The 10,916-nt window shown below is 34.9% G+C and overlaps 1 pseudogene; it reads right to left on the reverse strand.

Annotated features, from left to right (window-relative positions):
- Positions 1-360: 360 nt before the first annotated feature.
- Positions 361-1,596, reverse strand: LOC132181807 (F-box/kelch-repeat protein At3g06240-like; annotated as a pseudogene).
- Between the last annotated feature and the right edge of the window lie 9,320 nt (positions 1,597-10,916).

Below are 10,916 nucleotides of genomic sequence, written 5' to 3' on the forward strand. Positions count from 1 at the left end.
GACTAAAATACATATATTTTAGCACTTATCAATCCCCTAAACGATAAAACAAAAAACCTGACTCTACCCCCATTAGCTATTTCATTTTTCCGTCCAACTTTACCTACACACAAATAAACAAACAATAATCCCTATCAACCATCAGTTGGAAGTAGAACAACATTATAGTACAAGTTACTCCTCTAGTGGAACTTCTTTTTGGTTAGAGGATAGACACACAAGATTTTAATGGAGCATCGGTACCATTATTTGAGATATTCATTATAAGGCATGCTTTCTAATCATAGTGATAGGAATGGGGAACTTATAGTAACAAGTACAATGTGAAACTAGCATCAAGTAATTGCATTTCTTTGTGCCCTAACTACCACTAGACGAACACCCATGTCGCCTCGGAACTTGGTTTGTTATATTGAGTAGAACAAGGCTCTCCACATAAGTATCCAAAAAAATCCCCAAAAAATTCTCCCTTGGGTAACAATTGTGAAGATCCACATAACCTTGGCTACTTGGTCCTAAAGAAATGCCATTGTCCACTAGAACTTCACCACTCTTTGTAAAGACTATCACCTTGTCAAAGATGCACGTTAGCTCCCAACTTTCAACATCAAACAGATGAGTCCAAGATTTCACCACTCCATACTCTTTCATCACCCACACAGTTAGACACGCATAGCCATGGAGGTGATGTTCACAAGAGACAAGCGCAAGCAACCCATCAAGTAGCACCAAACTGAAGTGCAAGTCGTCTGGTTCTTGTAAACTCTGAGGCAAAGCCACTTCACCAAAGGCCTCATCCTTCATATTAAATGACATGATAACATTGCGAAATTGTAGATCATGTACAATGTGTGCGATCTAGTGGATTGCTCCACTCACAAAAACCGACGAGGACCGACGAGCTATGATGTAGGGAGGATCGGGAGTTGTAATAGAGTGCCATATGCTGGTTCGAAGCGTATAAATCTCAACCAGAGGTGGAACATTTAGATTTGAATGATAAGTGTGTCGATGAATGTGATCCACAAGTGAATGATAAGTGTGTGGGTGATACACAAGTCTCACCAATTTGTAATCATCGGTCATGGGATCATACCCAAAGCCAACAGATTGGTCGATCCTATCATGAAAAAAAAATTGGTGATTAGGCTTCGGAAAGGATATGGCTTTTTGAATAAATGGGTTCTAGAGAACACAGAACCTTCCCTTAATGAAAGCCATATTGACAAGACAAAGTAGGCCATTAGATGAACCAACTAAGTCCAAGGAATATCTATGGTTAGATGGATCACGCAATTCTATGTGATATGATGGGTTTGCAAAGAAATCATCATTCTCTTCTACATCATCTTGATCACGATACACAAGGAAGGTGTGTGTGACTGGGGTATAAAATTCTTGTTCGCTATGGCTGACTAAAAGGCAGGGTGGGTGTTGGGGGTTGGAAGGAGAGCGATTGAGGTGGGTGGAAATGAATTCAGGGGTGGATATTAGAGAGCACCATGCCTTTGAAACGCAACTGAATCTGATGAGCAACTTCACCGGCAACCGTGAGAAGATGTCGACGATAACCTCGTTTGGCAAACAGTCCGACATTGGAATCGGGTTTAGTCCTTGATTGGCAGAGTGAGCGGGGACTTTGCCTCCTTTGTAAGCGTCTAAGACGGATTCGGGTGAACTCTAAATCATTAATTGGAAGCTGTTCAAGAGGTTCGACATATATGGGCGCTCAAAACAAACTATGTTGCTAGAAAACAGACTCTCTTTAGAACATACATATATATATATATATATTACCAAAATTTTGTCCAGAAGAACTGGCACGAGCATTAGTTAACTCAGAAAGTAATTTGTTGACTTTCTCAAGGTTCATTTGAGAAGTCGTTTTTAAACCAGAAGATTTTTTCAAATCAAGGAGAGAAATCAGGGGTTTTTCAATTTTAGAAGGAGCAGAGGAAAATTTTGGATCAGAAGAGAGAGATTGGGAATTAATAATCATCTCAGTCCATTTGACCTTGATGAGATTTTGTTCCTTTTCAGAATATTTGGCACTGTAAGCATGCCGTAAAACACAATTTTCTTTTGAGCTAAAATCTTTGGACAAAGCAAGCCCCATCAATAACAGAAAAGAAATCTTTGACAGGAGCAGTAGCAGTGATGACATTACACTGATGATGAGCAGTGGGAAGAGGAGCATTAAAATCAGAAGCAGAAGGAGAGATAGATCAACCTTCGTCATCCGTTTGGAGATGATTTCTAGTAGAGTAAAAAGCAGAAGAAACTTGGGAATCGATAGAAATTCCTTTGAGTTTCAAATCAGGGTTAACAATAGGACAAAGAGGAGGAGGAGTGTTAAGGGACTCATCCACATCTTTATCACGACGTCGGAGTCCTTCTGAGGTTGTGGAACCAGCAAAAGAATTCCTTCGTTCGTTAACCAACAGAGGTCTTTCGAACAGAGGTCTTTCGATTCTGCTTGAAAGTCCTAAATTAGAAAAATTGATTTTGACAGATCCATCCATATATTGCTGGATTAATCAAGATTAGAGGCATTGTTAACTACTCGAGAAGGTTTTGCAACACCTTCCAAAAGCCACTCGTTGGGGAGGTCAATCTCATCCCAGCGAATCATTTTTGGAGTTTTGATATGAGCATTATGAGTAGAACTTTGAATTAACAAAGTAGATTCACCTGGATTTTTGATCACAGCTTGTGGATCTAGGTTTGTCTTCATCAATTTATAATAAATAAGGTAGATGATAGCAAGTGGTCTGCTACCTTCTTCCATATTATAACTAGAAGTCAAAATATTAAGCGTCAAAGCTTTCAAAATATGAATATCATTCAAAGCAAGAGAAATATTAGGGAAGACATCAAAATGGACAGGGCCATTAAAAAGAGAAGACTGAATCATGTCAAGAATAGAAGTACGAAAATCAACAAATCTTGCGTCACGCAAGCATAACAAAACAGAGGCATTAATACCAAGTCGAGTCAATGGCTTGACAGCAACTTGAAAAGAACCAATATGCAAAAACTTATAACCTTTAGCAAGAGAATCGTTAATGAATTTCTTGTCAAAAAGATTAATGGTTTGATCTTTGCCGATAATAGCAAATGTTTGTTCAACAGTTTTGACAGAATATTCAGATTTAAAAGAAGATTTAAACCAAGAAGTAGTGTAAACATCCTTAGCGTCAAGCTTAGGGATGTTCTATTTATCAAAACAGAAATTATTATCATTTTCAACAGAATATTGTTCAAAATTAACCACGTCAGGTGGTAAACTAGAATTGGAGCTAACAGAAGAATTAGATCTCCACATATTGACACACAAACTAAACTCAAAATTACTCACTGGGCAAAGTCTTATAGGATCTCATCCTAGGTACTCACTCACAAGGCAAACTTCCTAAGTATGTCCTTCCTAGACGCTAAACTATCCACATATACCCTTGGCCTAACCTAAGTTGAAACCAGAACCATTCACACATGGATTCCTGAACATCCCCAGAAAAATTTGGCCTATTATTCTGCTGTCTTAAAACAAACTGATTCTATCTCTTTCAAAGCTATCCCTGACAGGATTAATCCTCAGAAGATACTGTATCATAGTGTCTATTTCAAAAGGATTATCACTGAAAAGGAATGGGGTAATCACCCCTCTATCGCAAAATCCCTTAACGGATTTTCTATCCCTTGCACTTGTTATGATTATGTCGATGCCTGGTTTAAATTCCTACTTTACCAAACCTCGATTTTTGATCATTCTTGGTTTGCTAATTTTGACAAGAATTTCCCTTCAAGCTGCCCCATATTATGAAGACACACAAGACTACTATCCCTACCCAGGGATTGAAGATTTGTAAAACCTAATGGCCCTTTAACGGCTAAAAGCTCCTTGTTCTCAAACATTGGCCCATAACGGCCTCAGATTTCCCAAAAGTTCCATCGAAAAAGAGCTGCTATCATTCCATTATTGGTTGGTTCTGAGTTCACTATTCATGACAACAGCAAAGAAAAATCTGAAGATCTTCAAACGGATCACTGTTCATCACTATTTGAAGTTACTGTGCAAAATCACTGTTCACTGTTCACTGTTCATTGTCACGGACGACATTGTACAGGATTACTGTTTAGACGCACTGTTCACTGTTCAAGATTTGTTTGCTGACACTACAGTGCCGACAGCTACTGTTCCTAATTGACTACTTTCACTATTCCAGTTTGGCGCCGAACGTGCCCCTACTGTTCACTTTTGACTGCATTAACGCGGCATCTGCTTTTACTGTTTGGTTCATGATTGTATTTTGTTTTATTTGATTGTAAAATGCCTATATAATGTGCTACCCTCCCCCTTTGTAAGGAAGAAGCAATTTACCAGAGCCTTCCATCTTTTGAAGCTCCTTTGCTCTCTAGCCATTCCCCTATCATTTCTTCTTCTCTGTCACTTACTTCAGTAAGCACTATCACTTACTTTTGTAAGCCTATCAATCTCTAACGATTTAAGCTTATATCAAACTTTGTTTTAAACCAGCTTCTTTATTGTCTTTAATTTATGTTCTATATTTTGATTATATAACTGTCATTACCGCCTCATGGCTGGTTTTACTGCTTTGTTTTAAATTATCTTAATGCATGTACATCACTCCCCCTCCGTTGTTGGTATCAGAGCCATAAGAGTTCCGATCTCTTTGCTGCTTGATGTACACCCTGCTCTCTCTTGACCCCCATGAGTATTGTTTTGTTCTTCTCCTCTTTACTTACCCCCTGTTAACCTTTCTCTGTGTCGAGAGAAAGATAGATCTCAGATTTGCAGCATGAGATTAGTATCATCAAGAAAGATGTTGTCAACTTGCAAATTGCCTTGCAAGATGTTAGTACTGAAAAAAAAGATTTACAACAAAAGCTTTTGCTTTTAAATCTTAACCAATGTTTTCCAGGACGTGTTTCTGATAACGAAACAACTGAGCATGATGATGAGGCTGAATCCAGTCATAAATCTTTGTCCAATGAAGTTAAGATTGTCAGTATGATCAGTAAAGTTGTTCCTCCCAGATGGTATTCAAAAGTCAGAATTACCATTTCCCCTGATTATGCTTTTGATGTCTTTACTTTAATTGATTCTGGTTCTGATTTGAATTGCATTCAAGAAGGATTTATTCCTAGTAAATATTTTGAAAAATCCACTAAGAAACTTGACTCTGCCAGTGGAAACAAATTGCACATTGATTCTGAATTAAACAATGCCCATATCTGTTTTGATAATATTCATTTTCATATTCCTACTGTTCTTGTCAAAAATATGAGTGAAAGGGTAATTCTCGGAATGCCTTTTCTTGCTTTACTTTATCCATTTTCTGTTAACGAAATTGGTGTTTCAACTGTTAAATTTGATGTGAATATTCAAATACCTTTTGCTTCAAAATTTGAAATTGATGTTAATAGGTTGGATATTAAGTTTAGGCAGTCCTCAGACCTAGAGTCGGATAAGGACCCTATTACCATCAGAGTTTTGTCTTGCCTAAACACCCCCCTGACGGTCGTGTTTTCCCAGAATTCTTTGTTCATACCAATCCCCAGCACATGGCGCATATTATTATTTCTGCTTTGCAAAAAATAATTTTGACATTATTTTGCATATATTTTATAAAAATTTTAACCATTTTGGTTCTGATTACTTTCCTTATGAATTTTTGCAATGCCACAATGGCCAGGAAAAAAGATAAAGAGAAAGTCGACTCCAAGGCTCTGACCTTAAAGTCAGAGTCTTCCCTTGCTTCTTCTTTGCCAATTTCTTCTATTGCCATAACCAACAGATTTTCTCTCTTCTCTCCTGATTCTCAGATGCCGTACTCAAGTACACTTGCCTCCTCTTATGATCCATTTTCTGATCGATCAAAAAATCCCTTCATTAGGTATGATAAAACGTTTGCCTACATGACTCTCCCTTATTATCAGAATTTATTCTTTGTCGAACTAAATCATTCACTTTGGTAAGATTGAGATGGAGCCAAAACTCCAAAGGATCTTTGACGGATCTAAACCTTTTAATTTTACAAAGAATTTTTATTCAAAACCCACTCCTCCTGATTTACAATTTGAAGAAAGGTTTCTCCAATCCCAATTCTCTGTCTCTGCTGATAAATTGTATGAATGGAATATCGATGGTTTGTCTGAACAAGAACTGCTTAATAAGATGAATCATATGTCCATGGTTGCTAACGCCTATCTCACTAATCACAATAAAAGCCAAGCTGATATTGTGGATTTACTTGCTACTGGTTTTTCTGGTACTTTTAGAAATTGGTGAGACAATTATCTCACTGAACTAAGAAGAGATCATATCAAGAAAGCAGTAAAGAGTGATGAATAAGGATTACCCATTTTCAATGAAAAATTGGTATGGGTGAACCTGATGGTGTTAACTCTTTGATTTATACAATTATCAAACATTTTGTCGGTATATATATATATATTATGGTGCCCTGCTAGTATATTTATTATGTATTTAATATAGTGTTTTATAATGATTCAATTTGTACTTCTTTTAAAAAATTAATATTTTATTACCCTCGGACGATCTCAGCCGTCCAAGGGCATGTAAGCCTCTCTCCTCCTACTCTACATTCTACACGACTTCCTTTAAAAAAAAAAAAAAAAAAAAAAAAAAAAAAAAGACAAAAATAGTAGACCGGTGTGATTGTACTTTCTTTTAAATATATATATATATATATATATATAAGATTCTTTTTTTTTTTTCCCTCTAATAGTCTCAATTCTATGAGTTTGTGACACATTTTTCAAAATAATAAATCTCATGAAATTTTGACACATCATTTAAAAATTAACTTTTATAAAAAAAATTTGAAAAGTGTTGCTCTTTTAAAAATAAAAAATAAGTAGTCGTGACTCGTGTAGATTATTAGATGCAAAAAAAAAAAAAAAAGAATTAACTTCCTTTTTTTAAAAAAAAAAAAAAAATTTGTCTAATGTTTCAACGGGTACCGAGTACACTAGTGTGATTTTTTAATGGGTACTCTAATGGACTATTTGTGGTGTATTTAGAATTTATTTTTCTTTTTGAGTGTTTTTTCTTTTCTTCAAATTATAATACCTGATTATGGATTTATGCCCCCCACATCAACTCTTGAGGGCAAATGCCCCACCACCTCGACCAAAGGTTGAAGATGATGTAGTTGAGTCAACTCTAACCATTGTAACTTGAAACTTACAAAAGAACAAAAGGTTTAAGATGATGCAGTTCCCAATATTTTTCTTAAACTATGGAAGAAGATAAGGTACACGCGTGCAAGAGAAAAATAAAATAAGATAAAAAAAGGTACAACGTGCAACTTGCAAAGCACAAGAAAGAGGCCAAAATTTTTTTATAAAATTATAAAGTCTTGTCCACATAAACTTTTATGGGTAAAATATAGAGTTTCTATTATATTATAGCATATCTCTTTATTAAAGTATGGAAGAAGACATGGTACATGTAACATGCGTGCAAGAGAAAAATAAAAAAAACGGCGTGCAACTTGCCAAGCACAAAAATAAAACCAAAAATTCAATTGTTATTTGTAACTTTCTAAGCCACACATTTTGTTTCCTAGAGCAATGTACCAATTAAATTTCCTAGTGCGTGAGAGAGACATCACAACGACTAGAAAAGCACGATAGATAGACTTGGTGTGTCTGGTTGGCTATATATGTCGTCATTGTTCCAGTTATTAGTCGATCGATACCTTAATATTTTAGTTTGAAATTGATATAATTGCTGACTTGCTGTCATTTTTATCAACAATACATGCTTCTTCATTGCGAGTGGATTGAGACCCATCACCCATGCAATACTTAGGGGGCACTGCACGCTTGCAATAACCTTTTGCATTTGTCACGTTTTAAGTGATTTAACGTTGTATCAAAGTAAGGATCATGCGTTCGAATCTTATTTTTATAATTAATTTTTTATTTCGATTAAGTATTTTACGTGTTATGTTTTATTATTAATATAGACTTTAAACCCACAAACGAAATAAAATATTAAAATATTAAAATATTAATTAAATGATTAAATTTATTATTTTAACATCTTTCTCACCAATTGTCTCGTCTCTTTGCCCACCACCACATTTACCACCTCCTCATCAGCTTCAAACTTGTATATATCACATCCATCGTCTTCATCATCGTAGTTCTTGTGGCCTGATTTATTATCTTATTGTATATGCTAATGTAGCTGTCAATCTATCATTGTAATTTTTTATTTTTTTTCCTTTTAACAATGATTAATCGGAAAAGGACTTCAATTATCAAGAATAGCAATATAAGTATAAAAACAATTAATTTTTTTTTAAAATAAACAATTTAAATATAAATATAAAAATTTAATTACATACCTTAATTTTTTGTTGAAGTTGGACAGTGAAATGAAAAATAAAAAATTTAAATCTAAATATAAAAATTTAATTACATACCTCAATTTTCCGTTGAAGTTGGAAAGTGAAAGGAAAAATCGACAAGTCTTTAAGAAGAAAAATGCCTCAAAGTTTTGTAATTTTTGTAAGATGTAAGGAGATTTGGCAATTAATCCTCATCTTCTTTGAATTTAATTGGCACATTCCTCCACGAAATAAAACATGTGGCTTAGAAAGTTAAAAATAACAATTGATTTTTCGATCTCCTTTTTATACTTTGCAAGTTGCACACTGTATTATTATTATTATTTTTTTATTTTTTCTCTTGCGCCCATGTTAGCATGTACCATGTCTTCCTCCATACTTTAAGAAAATTATTGAGAAGAGTTGAACATGTGGACAAGACTTTATAATTTTATAAATATTTTTTGGTCTCTTTCTTGTACTTTGCAAGTTGCACATCGTACTTTTTTTTATTTTATTTTATTTTTCTCTTGCATGCGTGTACCTTATCTTCTTTCATAATTTAAGAAAAATATTGAAAACTGCATCATCTTAAACCTTTTGTTCTTTTGCAAGTTTCAAATTACAATGATTAGAGTCATCTCAACTGCATCATCTTAAACCTTTGGTCGAGGGGGGCATTTGCCCTCGAGAGTTGCTATGGGGGGCATAAATCCATAATCATGGTATTAATTTTTTTTTTTTTTTCTTTTTCTTTTTCTTTTTCTTTCTTTTCTTCAAGGGTAAGGAGAATTTTAAGGAGTTGAGGGCAAGTGGCCCCCCTCGACCCTCCTCCCTCCGCCCCTGGTTCCGACTAATTCCAAGAGTGCACAGGCCCTCGGCATGGAGGTTTCCACAAGTGCACTTCGTGGGTTTCAAACTTAAAGACCTTGAAGAGCATACTCAAAGCCACAAGTTGTCCAACCACTGAACCAACCCTTGGAGTTACAATCAAATCAATAATAACAAACTAATTTGTATGACGTCTTATTTAATCAATTGTAGTTTCCTTTGTGCCAATAATAAAGATATTTATTTATTTTATTGAATGGAATTATTACAAGAGAAGAAAACAACTAATTAGCTGTAGTAGGCTGGCTCGGCTCATTAAGGTTGTTCCTCCACTCTAAACTGTAAGCATGTGAAAGATCAAACTGAGTATAGTATAGATCCAACAATTTTTATGTTTGGGTGTCCTCAAGTAACATGACAATAGCAACTATTTAGGGTAAATTAGTCATCAACTTCTTTTGTTTTTGGTATACTTTAAAACTTCATTTTTCAATTTAATAGATTTAAAATTTGAATTTATCAAATTCGAGACTGCTATTAGATTATTTGTCAAATAGATAGGAAAATATTAGAGTACCCCTCTTAAAAAAGAAAAAAAAAAAAAAGAAGGATGATGGCTTGCAAATTAAAGGGTGACTTGTTTCATTCCCAAAATTGAGGGTGGTTCGCGGCCAACCCCAAATTGAGGGATAGCTCACGGCTACCCCCAAACTCGATCCTCTCACTGCAAGCCACCCGCCGCTGTGCAAGTTTTTTTTTCTTTCTCTATGCATGGACATGAGTAATGGTTACTATTCTTGACTCAGAACTTTGATTGCATCTTTGAATACAATTAATTAGGTGTTGAATGTTGTGTCCACATCACATGAAAAAAAAGATGTTGATACAGACGTGTACAGAAATTACCTTTAATTATTTGTGCAGATTATACTTCAGCATTTGTTTTCAAGATTCTAATTTCTTCCTCGACTGTCATATTTATGGGTGAATCTAATTGCTATAAGATCATCAAATCTACATTTTCTTTTTTTAAAAAAAAAAAAAAATTGGGATGAATAAGCTTCATTAAAAACAAACAAACGAAATTACACACCAGAAAAATCTGGTACTCAAGTGCCCAAGCAGCAAACAAGTTCACTGCTACTTATAATTCTCCTCCTCAAGCTAAAACAAAGTTAATCCCAACTCAAGACCTCTACTATTTTATATATGTACCCCAAAGAATCTAAAAACACCTTGAAGATCAACAATTCCCCAATTCACCACTTCATCCCAATCTATATATTAAAATAAATCAGAGCAATCTGGTAAAGGGTCTTATGCCTTTCTGAAATTAAGGATAGTCTTTGCGATAATCCTTGGAAACCAGATGTAATTAAGGATAGTTTATTCAATTATTCTCATAAACTATTTCCATCCTTACAATCATTAACAAAAATTATTCCACATGAGATGCAAGTCACCCCACAAACTCAACCATTCACATTTCTCTTTAATAACATCCCTATAACATCAAATTCATTGACTCAATTTGAAGCCAACTTGAATTGGCAAAGCTAAGCCACTTACAAGAGTATTGATCCTGAGTTTCTCTTTCAAGTTTGAATGCGTTCAAATGCTCCTGATATGTTTAAGTTTTGCACTTCTGACATCTTCTATAAAATGATTTAATCTCAAGTTGAACATGAAAACAACCACAAG

This window comes from Corylus avellana, chromosome 5 (assembly GCF_965113065.1).
Source record: "Corylus avellana chromosome 5, dhCorAvel1.hap1.2, whole genome shotgun sequence".
NCBI classification, from domain to species: Eukaryota; Viridiplantae; Streptophyta; class Magnoliopsida; order Fagales; family Betulaceae; genus Corylus; species Corylus avellana.